Genomic DNA, 26,475 nt, shown 5'->3' with positions numbered 1-26,475 from the left:
GTGGTAATTTGCAGTACTACAGCCAGAGGAAACGCATACAGCCACTCCGCAGAACTCCTGTACCTCTGGACTATATCTTTCTTTCTTTACCTGGGGCAAAGATCCCTGTCCAGCCTCAGAGGCAGGATGGCAAAAAGAGGAAGAAAAATGAATTACCAAGAGGAAAAATGCTCCAGAACATATTTTGAAAATATTTTTTGTGTCTTGATTATTCCTTCAATATTTGTGGACCGTCTAGATCCTTAACTGCCTTCCTTCTCTGTTTTCACCCTCGTGTTTTGTCTGTTTTACCTCTTATTAAAGAGAATGAGAAGATGTTAAAAATAAAACTACTTTACAGAAAATTTGAAATATGGAGGGAGATAAAAATTAGCACAGAACTATCTGCAAGCGGTTTTCATTCCTGCCCCTCTGTGGCTGCTCTCCTATAGGCTTCTGTTATTGGCTGTGAAATATGAAATGGGTCATCCCTAACCACCCCAGACTGAAGCCCATACATATTTCCTTCAAGAGTGTGTGTTTATCTGAATGTATATGAATGTGGCTTATTAAAGGTTACCAATTCTGGCAAAAAGAATGGCATGAAGCAATAGGCAGAATCAACTGAATGAGTGAAGTTAATACATGTTTAAATCATTATTTAATGTTGGTTGAAACGTGTTATCAAGTCTTTTGCCTTAATATAGGACTGATTCTCTCATTGGAACTGTAGCATCTAGGATTAAGAAATCACTCTTTGGAGCCATGAAGAATCATGCCTATATTGCATGATTACATATCTAGAGTTATTAGAGTGAGCAAATTGATTATAGAAGGACTATCAAAAGAAACATATGGATATGGCAGTCATGTTTTTGCCTCTGATCACATGACAGTTAAAAGGTAATTTTTTTTTTTTTTGAGACGGAGTCTCATTCTGTTGCCCAGGCTGGAATGCAGTGGCATGATCTCAGCTCACTGTAACCTCTGCTTCCTGGGTTAAAGCGATTCTCCAGCCTCAGCCTCCCGAGTAGCTGGGATGACAGGCATGCACCATGATACCCAGCCAATTTTTGTATCTTTGGTAGAGATGGGATTTCACCATGTTGGCCAGGCTGGTCTGGAACTCCTGACATCAGGTGATCCACCCACTCTGGCCTTCCAAAGTGCTAGTATTACAGGCATGAGCCGCCACACCCAGCCGAAAGGTAAATTTAATCTATGTTCCCTGAGTCTAAAAAGTTCTATCCAGAGTTTCAATCTGGGGACCCTTGTCTTTGCTGAAGAGCCCCCAAAGTAGAAAAGGCGTGGCTCAACTCAGAACAAAGGGAAAGTAAGAGAAGGGCTCCCATCTTTAATTATAAATGAATAAAAAAATCCATGTTCAGATTTGTTACAATAATATAATATGTGTCAATTAATGTGGATTTAACCAAGTCTAAGAAGTTTTAAAATGAAATCTTCACATGATACATACATATAAGTAAGTGAATGTTAAGCTCACTGGTTATGTGCATGAATTGAAACAATGGCTATCGCCTTCTCCACTTTTGCTCATAAGCTGGCCGTTTTTCTTAGGATAGACTCCATATCCATATATCCATATTAATAATATTAATTATTAACTTTCTGTGGTCACCAGTGGAATGATATACTTTGCAAATCAACCCTAAACTGGTGTTCTTCATCCTTCTTATGTATTGACAGTATATTTCCTAACTGACACATTACTACTCTTTCTCAACTCTCTTCATCTTCTGAAGTACAACTTTGCCTTCTAGTATTTCAGTGCCAGCCAATTATCACTTCTCACAATCAATGAGCAAAGAGTCTGTGGCACTATACAATATGAACTCTCTTATTAATGAACAGACAGAAATAGGCTTTACAATTTGCACACTACTCAAAGGAATTTTGTCAGACAAAAGCAGTTTCATGGCAATTCACTCATATTAAGAAACCGTTGCCAGAGTTTGAAGGATAGAATATACTGAAGAGAAAAATAATGCTATTTTTGTTTATTGAATACTTACCCTGTTGGGCTTTATTTATTTTGCTATTGAATTCTATTCTGAGTTTTTTTTCTTCATCATTCTTAAGCGTGAGAAACTTACAACTCCCCTTCTTTCAGGCTTTTCCCCCCTGAAAAATTCTCAGATCATAATGATTGAATGGTACACAGCCGTGGCTTAAAATGTATACTTTCTGTTAAAAGAGCAAACAAGCTAAATGCATTCTTCATGTTAATATGACAATCTTAAATTTCTGTTGAAAAAGTATTTAGAACGCATGTTCAGTGATGCAAGTAATCATGTGTCTTGGCAAAGAATCTGTGAAGTGACATCCCAGTACTTTGTAAGGATCCTTGAGATAGAAATACTGATATACAGTAGCAAGAAAAATTCTACTTAAGTTAAATGAACTGTCAAACTTGGGGAAGGGACCACTATGCCAAATTCCAGGTTAAAAAATCTTTTCTATGTTTAATAATGTTAGGACTCAGTTTCTTCATTTTAAAATTAAGAGTTTTAATTAAATGCTCTCCAAGATTCTTCCCAGGTACTGCATTTCAAAATGCAGTGCCTTGCACCTTAGACTGATTTGCATGTCCTCTTCACACCCATTTGAGTTTTAACACATCTGCTTTTAAAGGATGCTTAAATTGATGGCCATCTGTGTTTCTCCTAGTATTACCTCATATCAAGGACTTTTATACAGTAATGTGTAATCAGCTTAATAAACATCATTAAAATCTGTCATAGAACTTGCAAATGGAACTACTAGTTTTAAAGGTATCTGTTCTATCTTTCCATCCCTGAAAATAAATAGCTAAATCATGCCTTTTACCAAATGACATATCTGTGATACCTGTAGGTTTCCCCGGTACTAAGTGTCCAAGAAGTAGACATAAATTGTAAATATTGAATCAAATGTCACCAAAATTAGACTGATTGTGTACTTAGGAACTTTCAAGATGGAACAGAACTGAGTGCTGTATCACAGAATCAGATTAGCCAGTGGACTGAGATTGATCTGGAAAGAGGTGATCCCTTGGTGATTAAGCCAAAGAAAATCAAATCCTAGCCAGAAACCATTAGCAACCAATTAGTGTCAAGTGACTAGGTGGTTTTGTGGCAGCATGAAAGCTTTTTAAGTGGGTAAGTGGCAATTTCCTGTTGTTCTGAGCTCAACAGATTTATTTCAGGAACATTCCTAAAGCTCAGAACCTAAGGAAGTAAAGGTATATGATCTCCTCTCACTTTAGATATTTTTTCCTGTGGAGTAAATAATCAATTTTTGTGTCTTCTCATCCCTGCAGATTTTTAAAAATCCTTTTTTCTCATCAACAGCCATGGAATGTGAAACATCCCCAAAACATCATATACGACTTATTTTATTTAATGATATTTCAGTATCTTCAATCCTAACTCAGATATCTTATCTTATAAACTTTATTTGTTTTTGTTTTTGTTTTTTGAGACAGGGTCTTGTTCTGTCCCTAAGGCTGGAGTGCAGTGGCACCATCATAGCTCACTGCAGCCTTGAACTCCCAGGCTCAAGCAGTACCCCCTTGTATTCTCAGCCTCCTTAGTAGCTGGGAGTACAGGTGCACATCACCATGCCTGGCAATTAAAAAAAAAAAAAAAAAAACTTGTAGAGATGGGATCTCCCTATGTTGCCCAGGCTGGTCTCAAACTCCTGACCTCAAGGGATCCTCCCACCTCATCCTCCCAAAATGCTGGGATCATTAGAGCCTCCCAAAGTGCAGGGATTACAGGCATGAGCCACTACTCTTGGCCTGTAATTTAATAGGTATTCTTTTCTCTGTGGTCATAAAGAAAGTAAATTTTAATCTAATGGAGTAAGACAGCTAAGTAAAAATTTATACAGATAACAGAAATAGTTTTCTGCCAGTTACGTTTTGGAAATTATAGGTATAATTTTGAGTGGACATTTGGTCATATGGCATATTTCAATAAGAATACCTGAAGTGAGTGAGACAGGCAAAATACAAAGATAGAGAAGAAATAATAGTGAAGTGTAAATGCTGTTAATAGAAGTTGGACTTAATAGAACAGACTGGTTTCTAAAAGCTGACATACTTCAAAATCTGAGGTTAGAAAATATTAATTGGCCATGTGGCTAGTCACTACAAAATAATAGTTAGCTTTATGTTATTCAAGCACGTATTGCCATGATTGTGCTGAAAAATCTTGAGTTGGGGCCAGAATTAATAGACTTCTAGAGACATCGTGTTCCTTCTAGTGGCTTTAATGTTAAATATATGAAGGCTGGTTCTGTCTAATAATTTATGCTTCCAAAGCTTCTTGAAGTCACTTTGACTTAACATGCTAAGCTAACTAAAGCCGTTGAGAATTTTACAGATTCTCATTAATGCCTAATAAAATAATAACATAAATTTCTTCAGGTGGGTGCTAAGGCATAGTTATCCATTGGTGACGGGTTTTGCAGCCCCCAGCCCACCTCCTCCCTCCTTCATTTCTTCCCACACACTCAATTCCTCTACAGACATGGTGACTTTTCACCAGCTTTCAGGCCATTATCCTGCTTTCAGGGCTCAAGTTCTTTGTCCTCTTGTCAAGAATAGCAAAAAAATAAAATAAAAAAATAAAAATTAAAAAAAAAAAAATGCCGGGCTTAGTGGCTTATTCCTGTAATCCCAGCACTTTGGGAGGCCAAAGCAGACGTATCACTAGAGGCCAGGAGTTGGAGACCAGCCTGGCCAACATGGTGAAACCCCATCTCTACTAAAATACAAAAAAGCTTGGCAGTGGGCACCTGTAGTCCCAGCTGCTTGAGCGGCTGAAGCGGGAGAATCACTTGAGCCTGGGAGGTGGAGGCTGCAGTGAGCCAAGATGTCACTACTGCACTCTAGTCTGGGCGACAGAGGGAGAATCTGTCTCAAAAAAGAAAAGAAAATGCAAAAAAACCCCATGTCCAAAATCTATCTTTGAAACCAAGCAAAACATTTCTGTGGGCTTCCTTGTCTTTTATGTAAATTTTGTCTTTAATGCAAAATGGAGAGAGTTTTGTGACTGAATCCCAGAAACAGGTCTGAAATTTTCTCTGCACAATAGCAACTGCATATCTCTAGCACTGCCACCCCGTTGTGAGCAGTGGGCAGGCAGTGTCACAGGCTGGGGTCTTTAGGAGCCATGGCTAAGTGGGGGATTGGACACGACTCGTCCTCAGCTGCCTGTCTGAACCAAGAAGAATCCAGATTTTCAAATATCCTTGGCAAAGCAGACTTGCAGAAAAAGTTTACTGAAATATCAAGTTCACTAAGAAGGTGGAGAACAAAATCTGGAAGCCAGAGGAGAGTATCTAAAGATGGTAAGGTTAGAATCACAGGGTAGGCACAAAAGGCAAAGCTTGGAGAGACCCATGAGGCATTTGGGGAGGGAGGAGGAAGCAGCCTTCCAGAGAAGCCTATAACTGAGTCTCTGAGAGACAGAGAGAAAGCATGAAGATGCTGAGTGGTTTGGGACACGTTAGTCATGAGTCTTTCCTGATATCTCACCAATGGGTTCTTTGAGAGCTTAAATTTTTGAATTTTAGAACATGAAGTCTCTGTAGACTTTTGTCCAGCCCTTAGTTGCACATTTGAATGAGTTTATTGTCTACTGTGCATAGAAAGAAATGAAACAGGCCAAGTGAGACTGGTGAACTGGGGAGTCCATAACCAACAGGTAGAAGTTGCGCCTGGGCTCCAGCTGGTGGGTAACATGTAGGACAATGTACCAAGTGGCCAGATCATCCAGGATTTCAAAAAACACTTGAACTACTTCTTATCTCATGTGAAATCTCTTTTTTTTTAATATTGGAAGATGAGTCAAGGAAATTGAGTTTGCATCCCTCAATCTAGCCAAATCTTTTGTTTTACTCAATAAAACACAAAAGTTTAGAAAAGTAATCACGTCATACATATGTTTCGTGTCAGAGCCTAGGCTAGAATGCAGTCTCTTGATTCTGAGTTTAGTCTTTTTCATACATGATTATAAACAGGGAGGTTGTTTGTAAGTGAAGTAGGCTGGGAGGAAGAATTTCAAGTTATAGTATTTGGTGAACTAGAGTAAAATGTAGTTCTCTAAAAATACCTCAAGTATTTAAATTTCCTTGAATTTGAAACTATCTCAATTATTTTCACCAAACCAGTGAATTGTGAGTGATATACAGGAGAGGTTTTTTAGACTTACTAATTGAAAATTACTTTCCTAGAATAAACAGAAAAACACATTATTACTGAGTGTAAACGTTAAGTTGCCTGCAATGGAAATCTGCCTTGTCCTTGATAATGACACTTTATTTAAATAAAAGCAAACTTATTTCTTAAAAACTCTGTAGAATTGCTTATGACAAGTATGGTTTGAAAATAATAAAGAACTATATGTTTCTTCTTTTGTAATAATTGATTTACCTTAATAATCCCTGTTCCAAAAAATTATTAGCTCAAAAAATATCCAGCATTACATTTAGTTACTATTCAAGGGGTGTGTGTGTGTGTGTGTGTGTGTGTGTGTGTGTGTAAAAAGTATCTTTACTAATATTTTTACGTCTCCGTTTATTCTCTTTCACCCAAACACTGTCCATACCATTCAGTTTTGCTTAGGTGAAAGAGATGGAGGAGATGGAGCTGTTTCTGTGCATATCACATAAGTCAATTGTTAATTTTTACCAATAGATTCTTATAGTCTTGTCTACTTTGATCATGATTATGTTACTGGACAGTACAAGAAGACTCTTTTTTTTTCTTTTCAAATGATGGTAGAATTAGCATTTAGTGCAGGGGAAAGTAATGAGAGTATGTAATTTTGGGCATTTGAAAGTTTGCTGTGACTGAATTGCTGAATTCATTACACTTGTAATATATTTGTTTCTTTGATGGGCCCACCACAATGCTAGGCACAAAGGCTGCAAAAGTATAAACCTCATGTCTGTACACAAGAAGGTAATGTTAGTGAGACAAGTTTCACCTACAAAGTGAAATAAGTGATGTTCTCTTGAAGTGAGGCTTGTTTGTCCAGAAAGGTGACCAACTTGGCTGTCACCAAGTGTTGGAAGTAGGAAGCATTCCAACTCCCTACTGAGGAAGATTATAAAATCTGTAATGCTAGAGATCTTTTCAGGAGCCACCGAATAGATAATTATATATTTGTGAATAGTTTAAAGGTATGGTTTTGCTTACTATAAGGCAACAGGACTAGATAATTTGTAGTTGTGACTTCTGTGGGTTTTTAATGATTTTTATGTTTTTAATATGATTTTAATGTAATTAATAATATGTTGGCTAAAATGGACACAGTGACAAATAGTATATAAAAACTTGCAGCCAGACACGGTGGCTCATGCCCGTAATCCCAGCACTTTGGGAGGCCGAGGCGGGTGGATCACTTGAGGTCAGGAGTTCAAGACCAGCCTGGCCAACATGGCCAAACCCCATCTCTACTAAAAATACAAAAAATAGCCAGGCATGGTGGCGCTTGCCTGTAATCCCAACTACTCAAGAGGCTGAGGCAGGAGAATCGCTTGAACCCAGGAGGCAGAGGTTGCAGTGAGCCAAGACCACACCACTGCACTCCAGCCTGGGCAACAAGAGCGAAACTCCATCTAAAAAAAGGGCGGGAGGGGAGGCCAGGCACGGTTGCTCAAGCCTGTAATCCCAGCTCTTTGGGAGGCCGAGGCAGGTGGATCACGAGGTCAGGAGATCGAGACCATCCTGGCTAACACGGTGAAACCTTGTCTCTACTAAAAATACAAAAATTAGCCGGGCATGGTGGCATGCACCTGTAGTCCCAGCTACTTGGGAGGCTGAGACAGAGAATCACTTGAACCGGGCAGTGAGCCGAGATCACACCATTTCCCTCTAGCCTGGGCAACAGAGTGAAAAAAAAAAAAAAAAAAAAAAGTTGCTAAACTTCAATAGTAACCAGGGAAGTGCAAAATAAAGAAGACACCATTTTTCACCCGAATTGTTTGGAAAAAAAAATTTAAATTTGATAATAGAAATATTTTGGCAGAAGTGTAGAAAATGCATATGCTCTACATTGCTGGCAGGAATGTAAATGTGGTGAGCCATTTTTTTTGGATGGTAATTTGGCCATATTTGAATTTTTTAATTTATTATCCAACAATTTTATTTCTCAGTATCTGGTCTAGGATCCAAAGATGTTCACTGATACATTTCCCCTAATAGCAAGTCTTGATAACACATAAATGTCTATCAATGGGAGAAAACTAACTTATGGTACAACCATTTTATGGAATCCTCTGCAGCTGATGACAAAATTTTAAGTTATTTATATTTCCTAAAATAGAAGGACCTTGAAGACAATCTTGTGTGCCAAACAGACTCCAAGCTTTCCAGCTCTGAGTGGGAACTGGTGGGTGATGGTCAAGAGACACATTAGCCTTATCTGAGCTGTTTCAATGTTTTACACGTCATAGCATATGAAATTAAAAATAATGAATGAAATTAAATAATGAATAAAAATAAAAATTAAATAACTAATGATTAGAGCAGAAACTAGGGAAAGGTTGAGAACTATTATTCTTGTACCTTCCAATCTAATGGAAATATATCATTGATTAAGGAGTATTTTATTTAAGAGCTACACTTGGAAAGAATTTTTAGTTCCTCTGATCCAATATCAATATTCTGTAGCTTACAGGAATATTCATTCATTTATTCATGCTTTCTGTCATTAATTCAATGTGTATTTACTTATTCAACACCAACTAAGACCCAGACACTGTGGATACAAAGGTGACCATAATGGTTGCTGTCATCAAGAAGCTTACAGAGACAGAGAGACAGAGACAGAGAGGCTTGCAACTGTATTGAGAACAATCCTTAAGATAATTTAAACACTCCTATAGTGAATAGTACCAGATATGATGAGAGTACGTGGGCTCAGAAACCTTCCTAGTAGCCCCTAACTCCATTCTATAAACTTTAAAACTTTGGCTTCCGAGTGGCTTATTTCTAAACGATGTGACATGATCATCCACCCCTGGATTTTAGCTGGCCCTGCTGTAGAAACTGTCTAGAGACAGGCTTTGATTTAGCTGTTTCTCTCTTTGGAGAGAGGTTTCCTCTTTACCTCCTGACCCCAACAATTAGATATAAGGCCGGTCTTCCTCAGAAAATTTTCAAGGACAAAGAAACCTGGACTCAGCTTTTTTATGTCTTGTTTTCTTATTTTTTTTTATGTTCAAAACTTTATTGGGGAAAAACCAAGGTATCTGTGTGCTTAATGCACTGTTTGCTAATGGTGCACTGTAAAACACTGGTTTTCTCACAATATCAATAGGTAGACTACAGAAATTTTCAGACCCTTTAATTAGTAGTTGCATCATGAATCTCCAAAAGACATCAAAGCTTGTTTTACCTCACATCCCTTGGGTCTGTGGGTGATGCAGCTATTATCTGGCAAATTCAGAAAGCACAGTTTTGGAAATTATCTTCAAATGTCACTATGAAAATGTCAGTAATCACCTTCCATTTGAATCAAGTTTTCCTTAGTTACCTTAGGTAAACTACTGTTAATATCAGCAATGCCCCATGATCAATATGTTTGTATTATTATTTTACTCCTTATAATGTGAAGTATCAAAACTGGGAAACTAGAGAAGAGGGATAATTTTGCTTGTTACTCATAATGTCACCTTTAAGTTTATCTGTGTGCATATGTTCATATGACCTAGCCACCACACATGGTTTCATATATGTAAAGAATTTAATATTGTTTCATATGATTTTTCAAAGTTGCTCTGTGGTCTTTATCATCATCATTTTAATTGAAGCACTATTTTCTTGTCAGTAATTTATGAATCATTTCCTTGCTTGAAGGAGTTAGTTTCCTTCCAATCATCTCCTATGGTAAAAACTGTAAAGAACACTTTAACCTTCATTATATTTTCATTATCATCAGACAGATCCCTCAAAGACTCATCCTCCTTTGAAACTGACTATTGTAAAGCTCTTTCATGCACCTTACTGAAGATTACTCTTTAAACTACCCAGCCACCCCTGTGGTTTTAACAAATGGTTCCTTGACAAACACTGTTGTTTATTTCCCATCAACCACCTCTAAAGGGGCTGTAACAGCTCCCTATTCAACCAGTGAGACCGCTTTTGGGTGAACAAAATGAAATATTGATGGTACCCTTCCCGGGTGCACTTACAGAGGATTTTCATAAGTGGGCCATTATTTTAGTTAAAAATTTAGTTGATGGTATAGTCACCAATGCTTTCAGCAGTTTGGTAGCAATATGTTTGTAAATATAATATATATTTTATTGTATCATCTAATAGGAAGCCAACTTTGGATACTGATTAACCAGCTAAAACTCCACCTTCCTTTTTTTTTCAAACCAGACTTTGCTCAACACATAATTTCATATACCTTCTCTACCAGCAGAAAAAAAATAAATAACTTATACATCTCTTTGTTATTGAACTGACTTATTCAGAAATCAAACTCTGTCAAGTTTTAATCATTCAGACCAATGATTTGTCATGCTGGACCCCTGTTGACTTCAATAGGAATGGCACCATGTTTGAGAGGCCAAAGAAGAGGCCCAGAGCCAGTGAACGAGATATAGGGTTTAATGAGGGGATTGACGTAGGGTGGTCCAGTGGCGATGGGCTGGATAGGAGAACAGCTACCGTTTGTGAAAAGCTTGCAGTAGTTTTTTGTTTTTGTTTTTGTTTTGAGACTGTGTCTTCTCTGTCACCCAGGCTGGAGTGCAGTGGTGCAATCACAGCTCATTGCAACCTCCGCCTCCCCGGGCTCAAGCAATCCTCCCACCTCAGCCTCCTGAGTAGCTGGGACTACAGGCACATGCCACCAAACCCAGGTAATTTTTTGTATTTTTGGTAGACAGTGGGTTTCACCATGTTGCCCAGGCTGGTCTCGAACTCCTGGGCTCAAGCAGTCTGCCCGCCTCAGCCTTCCAAAATGCTGGGATTACAGGCATGAGCCACTGCACCCAGCCAAAAGCATACAGTTTACATAGCAATTTCATTTACAACCTTCCAACTAGCTACCTCCACTTGGCAACCTTCATTCAATCCAAAACAAAAGGCCTCAATCCCCTGTATGACCTCGATTCCATGGGATGGGCTGGAGGTTCAGATGTTCCTCGCCGGAAAAGAATGAATCTCTGGATTGGCCATTCCTGGATTCCTTAGCTTGGAACTCTGAACACACATTCTTCTTAGCCCATAAGGTCATTCTCAGAGTGTGCTTCAGTTAAGTTTCTGCTGTCAGGTGCATCTGCCATATATGATTTTCTTAACAAGTATTTATTGAGCACCTATTATTTGCCAGGCAGTATTCTAGCCCTAGGAATACAGTCATGAACAAGACAGACAAAAATATTTTCTTGGCTGAGGCAGGTGGATCACGAGGTCAAGAATTTGAGACCAGCCTGACCAACATGGTGAAACCCCATCTCTACTAAAAATACAAAACTTAACCGGGAGTGGTGGCACATGCCTGTGATACCAGCTACTTGGGAGGCTGAGGCAGGAGAATCACTTGAACCCAGGAGGTGGACATTGCAGTGAGCCGAGATCGCGCCACTGCACTCCAGCCTGGGTGACAGAGCGAGACTCCGTCTCAAAAAATAATAATTTCTTAATGGAGTTTACATTCTAGTGGGAGGAGAAAGGCAATAAATAAAATGTGAGAAGGTGATCAATGCTGTAGAGAAAAGAATAAATCAAAACTGAAAGGAATGCCATGAGTGGAAGGAGGTTGCCAATTTAAATAGGGCCATCGTGGAGGGCCTTACTGAGAAGGTGACAAATGAGGAAAATCCTGAAGTAGGAGAGACAGTAGGGCACACTTGAATTTAAGGGAAGAACCTGCCTGGTGAGAACAGCAAGGACCAAGAATTCAATATTATTGGGAATTATGTCTACTAGGAAGACCACTGAAATTAGGAATTAGGAAACGTAGGCATGAGGGTGAGCTCCTGGTATATCCACCTGTGTGGGCATTAGCAAGTCACTTAGCATCTCTAGCATTCAGGTATAAAATACAAGGATGGGCCTGAGAAATGGAATCATTTTGGAGTTTCTTGCCCACTCAACTATTTGTTTAATAAAAAATGGAGTCATTAAGCGGCCGTTAGATGGATGTGGAGGAAAGGGAACCCTTGGTGGGAAGGTAAATTAGTACAGCCATTATGGAAAGCAATATGGAAGGTCCTCAAAAAATTAAAAATAGAAATACCAGCAGTCCCACTACTTGGTATATATTCAAAGGAAATGAAATCATTGTATCAAAGCCATATCTGCACTTTCATGATTGTTGCAGCACTATTCATAATAGCCAAGATCTGGAATCAGCCTAAGCATCCATCAGTGGATAAATGAATAAAGAAAATATGATATATATACATAGGGAATACTACTCAGCCTTAAGAATAAGAAAATCTTGTCATTTGCAACATGGATGAACCCACAGGACATTATGCTAAGTGAAATAAGCCAGGCACAGAAAGACAAATACTACATGATCTCACATGTGTAATCTAAAAAAAGTCAGACTCTTAGAAGCAGAGAGTAAAAGAGTGGTGACTATGGAGAAGGTGAGGTTTAGAGAAATGATGATCAAAAAATACAAAATTTTTGTTGAATGGGAGGAATAACTTCAAGAGCCCTAGTGTCCAACATGGGAACTATTGTTAAAGTATTGTATGCTTGGCCGGGCGCGGTGGCTCACGCTTGTAATCCCAGCACTTTGGGAGGCCGAGGCGGGCGGATCACGAGGTCAGGAGATCAAGACCACGGTGAAACCCCATCTCTACTAAAAATACAAAAAAAAATTAGCCGGGCATGGTGGCGGGCGCCTGTAGTCCCAGCTACTCGGAGAGGCTGAGGCACGAGAATGGCGTGAACCCGGGAGGCGGAGCTTGCAGTGAACCGAGATTGCGCTACTGCACTCCAGCCTGGGCGACAGAGCGAGACTCCGTCTCAAAAAAATAAAAATAAATAAAAATAAAGTATTGTATACTTAAAAAAAAATTAAGTAAAAGTGCTACTTGCTTGGAAAAAAACAAAGAGTTAGATGGCATTTAGCCCATTTAATTCACAAAGCAGGGAAATAATGTGATGCATTTAAGAAGACATCCCATCACAAATGCTTACAATAAAAGGTTCAGTGCTTAAATGTTAAACTTCAGTAGTCTGGAAAATGTAATTACACTGATGCCTCATTTCCTGAAACTGATCAGTGGGGTGTGACTAGATGTGATAAAGGTAAAAAGATGTGAGGATAACAGATTTCACTTTTTCTTTTAAGTTTTATTTTATTTTGTGTTGACATATTTGTACATATTTATGGAATAAGGTATGGTGTTTCAACACATGTATACATTGTATAATCAAGTCAGGGTGAGTAGCACTGTTCATATTAAGCAAGTTTCTATTTAGTTTGATCATTTCAACATTTGGCGTGATGTGCCCTGTGCCTGCTTTTTTAAAACTGAGATCAGATAATAACGTTTTTGCTGCCACCTGACTGCACAAGCAAGTCGGGAGACTGACACCCCCTCAGAGCAGAGCAAGATAATGCTGCTTTCCACATGTTACTTTTATGGTCTACTATGTGTTTTGTATTTTTTTATATAAATATGCTTTGCATAGAGTCACAAATAAAAGTAATGAATAGCTATATAAATACAGAGAGACAGTTCCCTGTATATTTACATATTTTGGGTAACCTATGTTGATTAAAATCCACAAGGCCTCAGATTGTTTTTGCAATATCAGCCCCTCATCTAGGAAAGGAAGAGCTAAGTTTTAGAATCTTCTCGACAACCTTGGGTTTGTTTCTAGATTTTTCTACTTGGTAGCACTTTACAGCCGTTTCTAGCAAAGAACCACACATTCTCTTTCTCCAGATTGAAATGTTTTTTCTTTTCTATTGAGGTAGGTGACACTGCAACTGATTGGTTATCAAGGGCCATTTGAGGAAGACATGCTACTTAAGCAAAACCATCTTGAAGGCACCACAAAGAATGGTTTTAAGGAGCAGCTTAAGTGAAGTAAATCAAATTCAAGGTCACTCATTACTCAAGCTCTCCCTAACACTGCTGAGCTGGAAAGCAAATTATCTGAGTCACCCTAATCTGAGGTGTTTTATGTGTTACATTTTGCTATCTCTCTGTTTTTGCAACAACAAAGTTCTAAGTTGATCTCAAATAAATTACAATTTTATATAACAAGGGAATCTGTATTAACATAAATGATCGAAATCACTTCTTCCTACAGAGAAGGGAAGGAGTATGAGGGGACTAACATTTTTTGCATCCTTACCATGCCCCAGATTCTAAGCTCACTAGGTAAGTGTGCCATCTCATTTAATTTCACTAGAGCATATCATTATTCTTTTTTTTTTTTGAGACGGAGACTCGCTCTGTCACCCAGGCTGGAGTACATTGGCACAATCTTGGCTCACTGCAACCGCCTCCTCCCGGATTCAAATGATCCTCCTGCCTCAGCCTCTCAAGTAGCTGGGATTAGAAGCATGCACCACCACGCCCAGCTAATTTTTGTATTTTTAGTAGAGATGGGGTTTTGCCATGTTGGCCAGGCTAGTCTCAAACTCCTGGCCTCCAGTGATCCTCCCACCTCAGCCTCCCCAAAGTGCTGGGATTATAGGCATGAGCCACCACGCCAGACCACATTATTTCTATTTTTAAATGGGGAAGTGAGCCTCAGAGACATCACACAAATCATATATTAGGATATATCAAAAACCTCCAAAATTTCTGTGCTTCTTCCTAAAAAGTATGCTGACTATCTAGTAACTTATCCTACTGCTGTTGTTAATATTCACCTGACATAAAACTTAAGAACAGCAGTGTGGCTGCAGTAGAGTCAGGGTAATCCAGGATGCAAGGAGCCTGTCTCTTCTCGTGCTCTCGACTTCTACATAGTGAGGTTATTCAGGCCGAGCCTCAGTTGGGGCTGAGCCACCACCTGTACAATTCCTATCTTAGTAACAGCAGCTAGTGCCTAAACCTTGGAAAGGAACAATACCCTCAGGCTAAATCAGAAAGTCGCATGCCAATTTACAATTAATTTTGTGAGATATTCCAGGACAAAGACTGTGAAAAGGTTTTTGCATGTCTTTTATGATAACTAGTTTCACTGAATAGACTATTTCATAGCCCAGAAAGTCCCTGTGTGACCAAAGAATCAGAAATAGAAAATTTGGCACCACTAAAGGATAGTTTTCTACTTAACAGATTATGATGTGATCTCCTGATGATTTTTCCAATCTGGAGAACCAGAAATGATTGCTTATAGTCAGAGCTCCATCTGATAGATAGTGCTATAGAAAGAAAATTCCTATTCTCTCGACTCTTCTCTTTTTAACCCTTTGGTAACATCCAACCCCTAAGTACCTGTGGCCTGTGTACCTGTTCGGTCTGTGAATTTTAAGTATTCCACCCTGAAAAGTGCAAAACCCCTTCTAAACTGGAGCAGAAGAATTTGGCTTCATTATACTTTTAATGTAGGCTTTGTAAAACCTTCTTGCTTCCTGCTCAGAATGACATTTTAGAATATGGATATCTCACACTGAAAAACCTAGACATCTGTATGACCCTTTTAGTGAAAAATCCAACAACTGACCCCTAGCATGGTTTCAACAGTTCAGAAGCCTTTTTCTAGCACTTCTTAAACTAAATTCAACTTAACCTAACTAGTGACTGTGCATGTTTGTGTGTGTAGATGACAGAGGTCAAGAGGAACCAACTTAAGAACCGTAGTCACCTTTTATAAATGAAAGCATTATTGCTGCCACAAGAACCTAACAACATTTTGTGATGTGATGCTGTTAATACTACAAGCCTGAAAAGAGTGGGGACTGTCTTGACACTGAGACTCACTTCCTGCAAAGAGAAAACAGATTCTGATTTAATTATCTTATGGCTGCCTATATTTGGCTATTTTAGAGATGAGACTGCTTTTATCATAACAAGAGATTGTTTCAGTTCAAAGTAACTGTTTTTTAAAAATACCTTCAATATATTCACTTGGCTTTTAAAAATGTCAGTTTGGAGAATCCCTTAGCAGTCATGTAAAACAATTTTATATATATGTATATTTGATATTTATAAATTGTATATATATGGCTTGAATTATTTTCAAAACTTGGTAATTATCAGCAGAAAATAGAACTCAGATGGAAAACAGTAACCTTAGAAGGCAGAGATCTAAACTCTGGAAATTTATAATATGTTTGTTCTGTTAAAAATGACAATGTTATTGTCCAAAAATAAAATGAAAAGGGCCTTTAGAGTCAGAAAACCAGGACTTGGATCAATTGCATGACCATGGGCCAGTCGCTTTACCACTCTGAAGAAATGTTGCCTCATTGGAAAAATGGTTATACAGGTTGAGTGTCCCTTATCTGAGATGCTTGGGACTATAAGTGCTTCAGATTTCAGATTTTTTTGGATTTTGGAGTATTTGCATTCCACTTACCAGATCAGCATCCCAATTCTGAAAATCCAAAATCTGAAAATTTTTGCGTACTGATGTGACACTCAAAAAAAAATGCTCATTGGAGTATTTTGGATTTCAGATTTTTGGATTTGGGATACTCAACCTGTAATAGCAGTACTCACCTCTTTGAGTTCTTGCATGTTTCAAGTGAGCCATGGGTATGAAATACTCAGCGTAGAGTGCACACACATGACCTTGGACAGGGTCTCTCCCCCTGTGCACACTCAAGGCCTCAGACACTCTTTTTGTTTTACTTCCTCCACTTGTCTTTTCACTGCTAAATCCCTAGAACCTAAAATAGTGCTTGCCACTTTATAAGTTCACAAGAAGTACTTGTAGGAGGCAGGAGGACAGAGGGCAAGTAGGTGGGTTCTTGTTTTGTCTGATTTCCCCAGTATCCGAGTCTCCTGCTCTCTGCCTGGTCCCTTCATATTGATGACTTGGTAGCACTGCCTGCCTAAGAACTTGGTTTCTGTTTCACTCCTGGATTACTGTTTCATGAGTCAACCATCTGGCTCTCAAACACCACAGCTCCCCAGCAAGCCCATCACCTTCCCAGGTAAAGTCCATGCTCCTTAGAAGACACTCTCATCTCTAAATCTGGCCAATGTGCCCTTTGATTAGGCACAGCTATACTATGTAAAGGCACAGGGTGTCATTGTCATCATAGTCAGAAAAAGTGAGGGTTGCAGACGGTGGTTGTCGTTAGTAGTCTTTACCAAATATTTCTCCCCGCTTTCTGGGTACATAAAAGAATTGCACTCCCCTGACCCCTTCTAGACAGATATGACCACGTGAGTTGCTTTAACACCAGCTTGTGAGCATGAACAGACATGTCACTCCGAGCATAAGTGTTAAGAGGGGAATTTGCCATGTTCCCTTTGCCTGTCTTGTTGAACTCGGAAGCCAGTTTCCATGAAAAAGCGTTAGTATCACCATTGTGGGGATAGCACTCCCTTGATCCAGATCAGGAACATGGGGTTCTTCCCAGCTGTGGTGTTCACTTCCTATTTAGGCCTCACCAGGAAAGTGTGGATTCTACAAGGATGGGAGATCAGGGGTCCATTCTCAGAAGCTCCAGACTGAAGTGCAACATGACCTTCAAGTCCTGATATTGAGAATCTTTCTGATGCCAATACTTTATCTTTGACAAGTCATTCATGTATGATTTAAGAAAAGAGCTGAACAATTAATAAGTAGGATGATATTTGTATATACTATCTCAGAGATTACCAAAGAGAGGAATTTTAATTTGACTTCCAAAGTTTGAGTTGGAATTTTACACTTCTAAATTAGATTTAAGAATTTTTCAAAGCTTTAGAAATAATAGGAAATTTACCAAGACCAGAAACCTCAAGTCAATTACATCAAGATAAATGCCAATGATAGAGGGGAAGAAAAATACATAAGCTTTACAAAAAACAGACACTTTAACACAGAGATACCCACACAGACATGTGATCCATATATAAACCTTTTCTACTAAGCAAAATAGAAACCAAAAATTCTTTAAATTACGTTAATAAATGAAAAGAAAAACCAGATTCAATGCTAGGCCATTCCAGTTTTGCTACAGCCTGTGTCTCCTAAATAGCTTCAGGTGACTTCTGTGGTCTTCCATCTCCTATTTGAAAAGCATGTTGTTGAACTAGATGACACCTACAGCCATGGAATTCAGAAGCCTATTGTCACTTTAAGGTGAGTGGGAACACATTTTGTTCTAGCAAGAAGACCAATTTAAACTAAACTGGAACATTTTGAAAAAAATAAGCTTATTGATTCACTTATGCCTGACTCCTTCAAAACATCTTTTCAGTTAGGTTATGACAAGAGACATAAAAATAAAGTTAATAATAACATTGAATGCAAAAATTAGGTTCCAAGAAAGTACAAGAATGCGAATACACTTGCTGAAAGGGAAAACACAGCTGTGATTACACGTCAAATATGCTGTAAGTTTCTTGAAAGTCAAAGTCAATGCAAAAAAGTTTACCCATGACAGTTGTATAGCTTTTAGGAAAGCCCAAAGTTTTCCTAGTGTTAAAAGCCTTTAAAAAAGACTCTCCATATAATACATTTTTAAAAAGAAAAGAAAGGAGAAAAAGAAAGAAAACTTAAAGAAAAAAAATAAGCAATGTCTCTGAATAGGCAATTCACAGAAAGAGAAACCTAAATGGGTAGTAAATATTAAAAGATACCCAAACACTTTCAAAATTAGGAAGATACTAATTAAATCATTGATAAAGTGTCAGTCTATAATCATCAGATTGACAAAAACTAAAAAGTTGCATAACATCAAATGCTGGTGAAGATATATAGAAATGGAATCCCTGATACCTTGCTGGTGAGAATATAATCTAATAGAGCTATTTGGGAAAATAATCTCACTGAGTTTGCTGACATTTAGTATAGATACACCCAATAATCCAACACTTCTACTGCTAAATATACCCTCCACAAATCACTCAGGTGCTCAAGGATAAGGTGTGTTCATGTTCATGGTAGAGCTATTACTGTTAGTAGACTTACCAATGTATGAATAGCATGGCATATGATGGAATGTAAAAATCAATCACTTAGACTTATATGTAGCATCATGAGTATATCTTTAAAAACAGTGTTGAATAAGAAAAGTTAGAAAGATACTTATGCCACACTATCTATGTGAATTAAGCACAATGAATGCCAAAATTTTTCACATCTGTGTGTGTGTGTGTGTGTGTGTAAAAGGTAGAATGGATGAACATATATATTATAAATATTATATATTTCATATATATATTATAAAAGCTGACTGGTTGGAGGGGGCTGTGAGATTAGAGACAGAAGATAATAGAGAACAAAGTAAAACCAAAGTAAATGAAACAAAATAGAAGCATTCTGTGGATTGATGATGATAAAATGTCATGCAGTTCACAATTATCTTAAATTTTCTTATCTGAAGTTCATATTTAAAAAATTTTTCTGAATATTTATAAGTTGAGGAAAAAACAAAATTAAGAACATGTGAACAATACTATAAAAACACCAACTCTATTTGAGAGCCTTCATGAAAGCTCAGCTTGAGTCTCATACAATGTGAACTTACAGTAGTTTTAAAGAATTAGTCTTTCTCACTTGGGGACAGAAAATGTAATAACACCTCCTTACAGTTACTGCAGTTGAGGACAGAACTCATTCATAAGAGTTCTGTGTTAGTCTGTTCTTGTGTTGCTATAAAGAAATACCTGAGAGGCTGGGCACAGTGGCTCACGCCTGTAATCCCACCACTTTGGGAGGCTGAGACAGGCAGATCACCTTAGGTCAGGAGTTTGAGACCAGCCTGGCCAACACAGGGAATCCCTATCTCTACTAAAAATACAAAAATTAGCCTGGCGTGGTGGCCCATACCTGTAATCCTGGCTACTCAGGAGGCTGAGGCAGGAGAATTGCTTGAATCCGGGAGGCAGAGGTTGTAGTGAGCCAAGATCGCGCCATTGCACTCCAGACTGGGCGACAGAGCAAGACTCGGTCTCAAAAAAAGAAAAAAAGAAAGAAAAAGAAAAGAAAAGAAATACCTGAGACTGGGCAACTTTACAAAGAAGAGGAGTTTAATTCTGTTGAGGTTCTGGAGGCTGTACAAGCACGGCACCAGCATCTGCTTGGCTTCTGGGGAGACCTCAGGGAGTTTTTACTTGTGGCAGAAGGTGAAGCAAGAGCAGACATGTCACACGGCAAAAGCAGGAGCAAGAGAGAAAGAGAGACAATGGGAGATACCACACACTTTTAACCAACCAGCTCTCACAAGAAATCACTCACTGTGGTGAGGACAGCCCCAGGCTATGAAGGATTTGCCCTGGTGACCCAAGTACCTCCCACCAGGTGTAACTGCTCAATGGATTCTCCTTGCCCGCTGCCTAGACAGAGCTGGTTTATCAAGACAGGGGAATTGCAATAAAGAAAGAGAAATTCACGCAGAGCCGCCTGTACAGGAGACTGGAGTTTTATTATTACTCAAATCAGTCTCCCCCAAAACTTGGGGATCGGAGTTTTTAAGGATGATTTGGCAAGTAGGGGCTCAGGAAGTGGGGAGTGCTGATTGCTTGGGTTGGAGATAAAATCATAAGGCATCAAAGTGAGTTTTTCTTGCTGTCTACTATTCATGGGTGGGATTGCAGAGCTGGTTGAGCCAGATTACAAGTCTGGGTGGCGTCAGCTGGTCCATCAGAACAGAACGCAGGGTCTGCAAAATATCTCAAGCACTGATCTTAGGTTTTACAACAGTAATTTTATTCCCAGGAGCAATTTGGGGAGGTTCAGACTCTTGCAACCAGAGACTGTATGGCTCCTAACTGTAATTTCTAATCTTGTAACTAATTTGTTAGTCCTATAAAGGCAGACTGGTCCCCAGGTAAGAAGGGGGTTTATTATCATCTTTGTTTCAAAGTTAAACTATGAACTAAATTCCTTCCCAAGGTTAGTTTAGCCTACATCCAGGAATAAACAAGGACAGCTGAGAGATTAGAAGCAAGATGGAGTTGGTTAGGTCAGGTCTCTTTCACTGTCATAATTCCCTCAGTTATAATTTTTGCAAAGGCGGTTTCACAAGGCTCTACCTCCAACACCAAGGATTATATTTCAACATGAGATTTAGTGGAGACGTATATCCAAACTACATCAAGTCCTAATTTATATGAGGTCCTCCTCCCCAGCTCAGGACCTGGCACATAACGGTACTCAAGAAGTCTGTAGAATGAATGAATTAACATTTTAAAAGCATAGAATTATTATTCATATAGCTAAACCTTGGGACGATAAACCAAAAATAAAATTCAAAGGCCCCACACAACCATCTGAGTGGACTTCCTCCTCAGCCAGGCACTCTAAAATTTAACCTGAAAGACTGGTTCAGGCCATGACAGGACGTGGGGGGTTGGACGTGCCTCACAATACCCCTCCAGCATTACCATCAACACAGACCTTAAGTCTAGTGAGAAACATTTACAGTCTATTCTCTCTGAAGCCTGCCAATTGCCAATCAGAATATGTTTAAATCTACATAAAAGGTGAGTTGTCCCACCCTTCCAGATCAAACCAATGTAAATCTTACATGTATTGATGGATGCATTATGTCTCCCTGAAATACATTAAATTATATGCCCTTTATAGGTCATAGAATTTGCTCTTGGTGAAATTTCAGGTTTTGGGAGAGAAGGGTGCGTGTGTGTGTGTGTGTGTGTATGTGTGTGTGTGCGCGTGCGCGTGCCTATGTGTCTCCTTTCCTAGATTCCCTGGACAGGCATAGCCAGGGACCCTGGTTAAAAATTGATCCTGCAACACAGAAGAAGTTGCTACTTAATAATCTAGTTAAATGATATATTCTAATGATTAGAACAAAATATTTTAATCATTAGAACAAAAAATTCCCCCAAACAACCTGACTATCCTAAGGTACAGAAACAAATTGGTGAGGTGCCAATAAGTTATATTTGCCTTATATGGACAGAATATTCTTCCCCAAAGATATTGAAGAGTTATAAAGGCAAGTCTGGAAAATACACATTTGCATAATGAAAACTAAAAGGACTTTTCATTTTAAGAAAAGACTCTTTTGCATAAAAAATTATATCTTGTAAATATATGAAAATATGTATTTATAAGCTTTTAATCAGATAAATCTTAAGGGACAGAAGTGTTTATAGGTTAAGTGTTAGAATCTATTTTGGTATGAAGACCACTGAGAAAAGAAGATAAAGCATCTTTGAAATTAACCATATAAGCCCCTGGATAAAATAGATTCTAATTTATATAACTTTATAAAGTAAGGGGCATCTTCTAATGCATAATGTCGGGAAAATGTCTTTGTGATTAGATAGCTGGCTGCAAGATGAGCATGCCCAGACACTCTGAGGAAGAGGAACTGGATCATTAGATGGAGCAGAATAGACTGTGCTCAGAAATGACCTTCCCAAGAATTTTAGATGTTGATTACTGTAGTTGAAAGAGCTCCAAGCAGGAAGAGTCATTAATTTTGGAAAAATTCAGTCAATGATGTTTTTCACTTCTTTCAGCTGCTTCACACAGACTAATTATTTCCTTTTTAAAGCCGTGAGTTTTTCTGTCAAATTCTTATGTAGTAGAATGATAGCCCTTTCCCAGTGAGTGGGGAACCCTCACTTATTGAATCTTGATCCCCCGAATCGGAATCCCTTTTCCATCTTTCCCCTCTAGTTTGCTGTAAAGCTTAAATTCAGAATTTGAATAATTAAATCTAATGACGAAGTCATAATACAGATATCTAGGCTGGAAGTTCTTCTGCTCTGAGTGGTTTATTATTATAATTCTGTATTTGTCTTCAGCCTTATTTAAATCCCTTCTGATGGAGTTTAAATTCACTACTTATCATTCTTCCATCCTAATAACCACTCATTTATTCATTTGACAAATATTTCTTAAATGTCCTTTATATGCAGGTTACATGGGAAGTACTCATTCCTAAATATTTTGTTATTTAAATTTGCCAGTTTTAGTGGATGCTGTAGTTGACGACCCAGATACTCCTTCAGAGCCAAGGTACTCATTCTGCCAGCTGCTGGAATTGGTGGCACCTGATGGCTCTCAGCTGTATCCCCTCTGGAAAATTGCCTTTGGCCAAAGGGAGCTGCCTCACACGAGGTCATGTTTCCTCCCTGGGCAGCCCACATCCAATGTCTGGCCACTGAGGGGAATACAAAGACTCATCCCCACTGCTTCAGTTTGGGCCAGTTCTGAAGGGCATCCCAGCTCGGGTCTCCAGCATGCCCCTCCCACCCGATCCTTCTTCCTTCACTGCTGTCACAGTGGTTTTGCCCAGAGCACACGCCAGTGGAACTCCCCACAGATCTCCATCTCACAATCAAACCTCCATGGAAGCAAACCTAAGTCAGAGTAAACCACAGCATCACTTGTCATAGCCAATCTTCACAGTCGCTGCTATTTCTATTAATATAATCATTGTTAGTATCCAGAGAAACAATGGATATTTTGGTTACCAAAATATCCATTGCTTATCAGACGCCAGGCATCCAAAAACAAAACAAAATCTCTGACATTTTCCCTCAAAACTTTGCAACCTAACTTAAGGCATGTGAGTGATTCTCTGCATCCAGGTTATACTTAAAGAGAGTAATAAGATTAATGCTCTCTGCTGGTATCTTTTGAAAAGCAAACTGAATCATTAACTGGTCCAACCAAACGTTGCCAATTGATGCCTTCTCCATTGACCAACTTTCTGGAAAAAAAAAAAGTATAGCCCATTAGGCTTTAGGTAGACTTACTGGTAGATTTCACTAATCAGCAAAGCAAACATTGATAACTGGCAAACCATTCACCTGGGAGTCTTTGTTTGTATTATGCAAATGAACTATTACCTCTCGTCTCAGCTGTATTCTGCTTACGTATAGTGAAGTTTAAGGCTGGGCCAGGAGAGGGTGAGAGAGCTCCACCCTGGAGGGCCTTTGCAAGATAACAGCAGTTTCGGCAGGGGCACTCTGCTTTATTTGTAAGCTATTGCTACGTAAGGTTTCCAGAAATCGTTTACTGATGTTTATTTGTTTGGGGGCATTTTTGGGGGTATGTGCTTGAGGAAAATGAATAAAAATCTAATATCTTTTTCTGTGGTAGAAAATTAAAGACTTTCTTTAACTTTTTTGTTAGAAATAATTATTTTATTTATGCTGAACTCCAGGGAAAACAGGGTATGAAGTCCCAAAACATTTCTGCTTTCTTTCTGAGTATTTAATTCAGTTTATCAAATATTTATTGAGCATCAAATCTGTATGAGGATTCTACATACTTGGGGTACACCAGTGAACAAAACAGACACAAGCCCTGCCCTGAGTTCTACTTTCTTTGCTCCACTACCCTGTGGGAGAGAGAAGGAGGAGTGAGGGAAGGATGCAGAGATGATGTGCAACGTATTTCCAGGTTTTCTGCACAGGCCTGCTTTTAATTATTCTGTCCTGTTCTCAGAACACATAACTCACTTATTTCCTTAGATTATATGGTCACTTATTTTGACTACTCAAACGTGATCTTTGGTGTAAATAAGACTGAAAATTCTCACCTCTTATTCATCTGAAAATATTGCTGGGGAGATGAGGGGCTGAAAGGTGAAGGGAGGGAACTGGTATTTGTTGAGCATTTAGTATACTCCACGTGCTTTACATGACATGCATTTAATCTGCACAGTCAATCTGCAAGTTGGATATGACTTTTATCCCTACTTTATGTATGAAAAAACTGAGACTGAGAGGTTGACTAAACAACTTTGCAGAGATCACATAGGAAGTAAGGCATTGACCCTGAACTGAGCTCAGGGCCCCTGCCTTCTCCTTTGCGGTGCTGACTCCGCTGGAGCCTCGCAGGTGTAAGTATCACACTTATGGTCTACCAAACTTGTCAGCATACCTAGAGCTTGAGAAAGAATTTTTTTAATTCAATGAACACTTACGCAGGTCTTGAAACCAGTGTGCTTTAAAATGAACTTGAGCAATAGAGCCTCCTGGGCCTAAGAAATTCAGAAGAAAAGTATTGCAAAGATTTGTGTAACGGTTAAGCCTTCCTTCATGATGATAGCCACAAACCTCCCCAGAGGTAATCTGTTGTGGCTCAGATTCTTCTACAGAAGCGTCTCCCAAAGAATGTACACAAGGTTTTCTGTGCATCCTACCCATCCAGCCACTTCTCTCCCATGTATCTTTGAACTGGGAACAATTCCACACTTAAATAGGGAAGTGTGATGAGAAAAGACTGATGATAACAGGTAAGGCCGCTCACCAGCGGCTGCCTTGGTGGTCTGGGAAACTTGTTTTGGAGAAGTTATTTGAACTAGTAATTTATTTATATTAAAAATGAACAACTCTGAAGACCACTGTAGATTTATATTGCTTTTATATTTTAAATTTTTTTGTTCTTTCTCCTATATAAAATTTAAGGCTAAATATCTGTCTCTAGGGAAAAGAAGTTATTCAGTCATACTGGAGAGGAGTATGAAAGGGAAGGCTTGAACCGTAGTTAGTCAGATACTTAAATCTGCTGATAGCATGTGTTCATTACTCTTCAGTCTTAAAGTTGGAAAATTAATGAATTTTCTGAAGCCAAAGGAAGGAGAACTTTTGTTTTTCGTGGGAGAATTAAAATATTAACATCTATACAATATTATTTGTTTACCTTTATATATCTTGATTTGTTCCACAAAGAATTTGGGGTGGCTTATAAGAATTGTTAGCTCAACAGTGGGATAGATTGATGGATAGAGATATAAATAAAAATTAGTATCATTGTATGATTTTTGTTATAGTATGCTATGCAATTATTGACATTAAGCCGATATTCCTAAAAGCAGAAGCAAAGAGGAATACTGTATATTATGTCACTCATATTTTGTCCTGAAAGAATAAAATTCTTCAGTGAAGCAAAGATTTTCCTGACACTTAGGTCTGACAAGGACGTTTTTTCTGATATGTCATGGCCAGTGTTTTTCGATGACATTCTGACAAAAAAGTGAAGGCAGGTGTCATGGGAAACTTTTTAAAATTTTCCCTAAAAGCAAGCTGAGGATATAATGACCAAGTCCAACTCAGTGGAAGCAATGTTCTGGATAAATTAGAAAGTGTGTGGTCAACATACACAGCTTGCTAGTAGTCTACCTTAATTTCCAGAGTAAGGATACCAAAATCATAGCCTGTGGCCCAGCAGCTTCCTCACCCCAACTTAGGGTGTGTGGCTCCATCATAGAACTCTTTTCTGCTTAGACCAAACTGGGCTCCGATCCATTTCAAAACAGTGCTCTTGGTCTTCACTACCAATTGATTACAGATGGCAAAAACTGAAGCTTATTTTTCATCATGGACAGAACCCTCTAGGGCGTCAATATGCACTTCAAGAGACAGCACAGGCCTCTGAAGTTATACACACCATTATCTGTG

The 26,475-nt window shown here is 38.7% G+C and overlaps 1 pseudogene; it reads left to right on the top strand.

The window, feature by feature from the left end:
- Positions 1-26,475, top strand: part of LOC129459994 (transmembrane protein 98-like) — a 165,723-nt pseudogene that overhangs the window by 106,327 nt on the left and 32,921 nt on the right.

This window comes from Symphalangus syndactylus, chromosome 1, assembly GCF_028878055.3.
Source record: "Symphalangus syndactylus isolate Jambi chromosome 1, NHGRI_mSymSyn1-v2.1_pri, whole genome shotgun sequence".
Classification (NCBI taxonomy): domain Eukaryota; kingdom Metazoa; phylum Chordata; class Mammalia; order Primates; family Hylobatidae; genus Symphalangus; species Symphalangus syndactylus.
The sequence above is the reverse complement of the archived record's forward strand: the minus strand, read 5'-3'. Positions and strand labels throughout refer to the sequence as shown.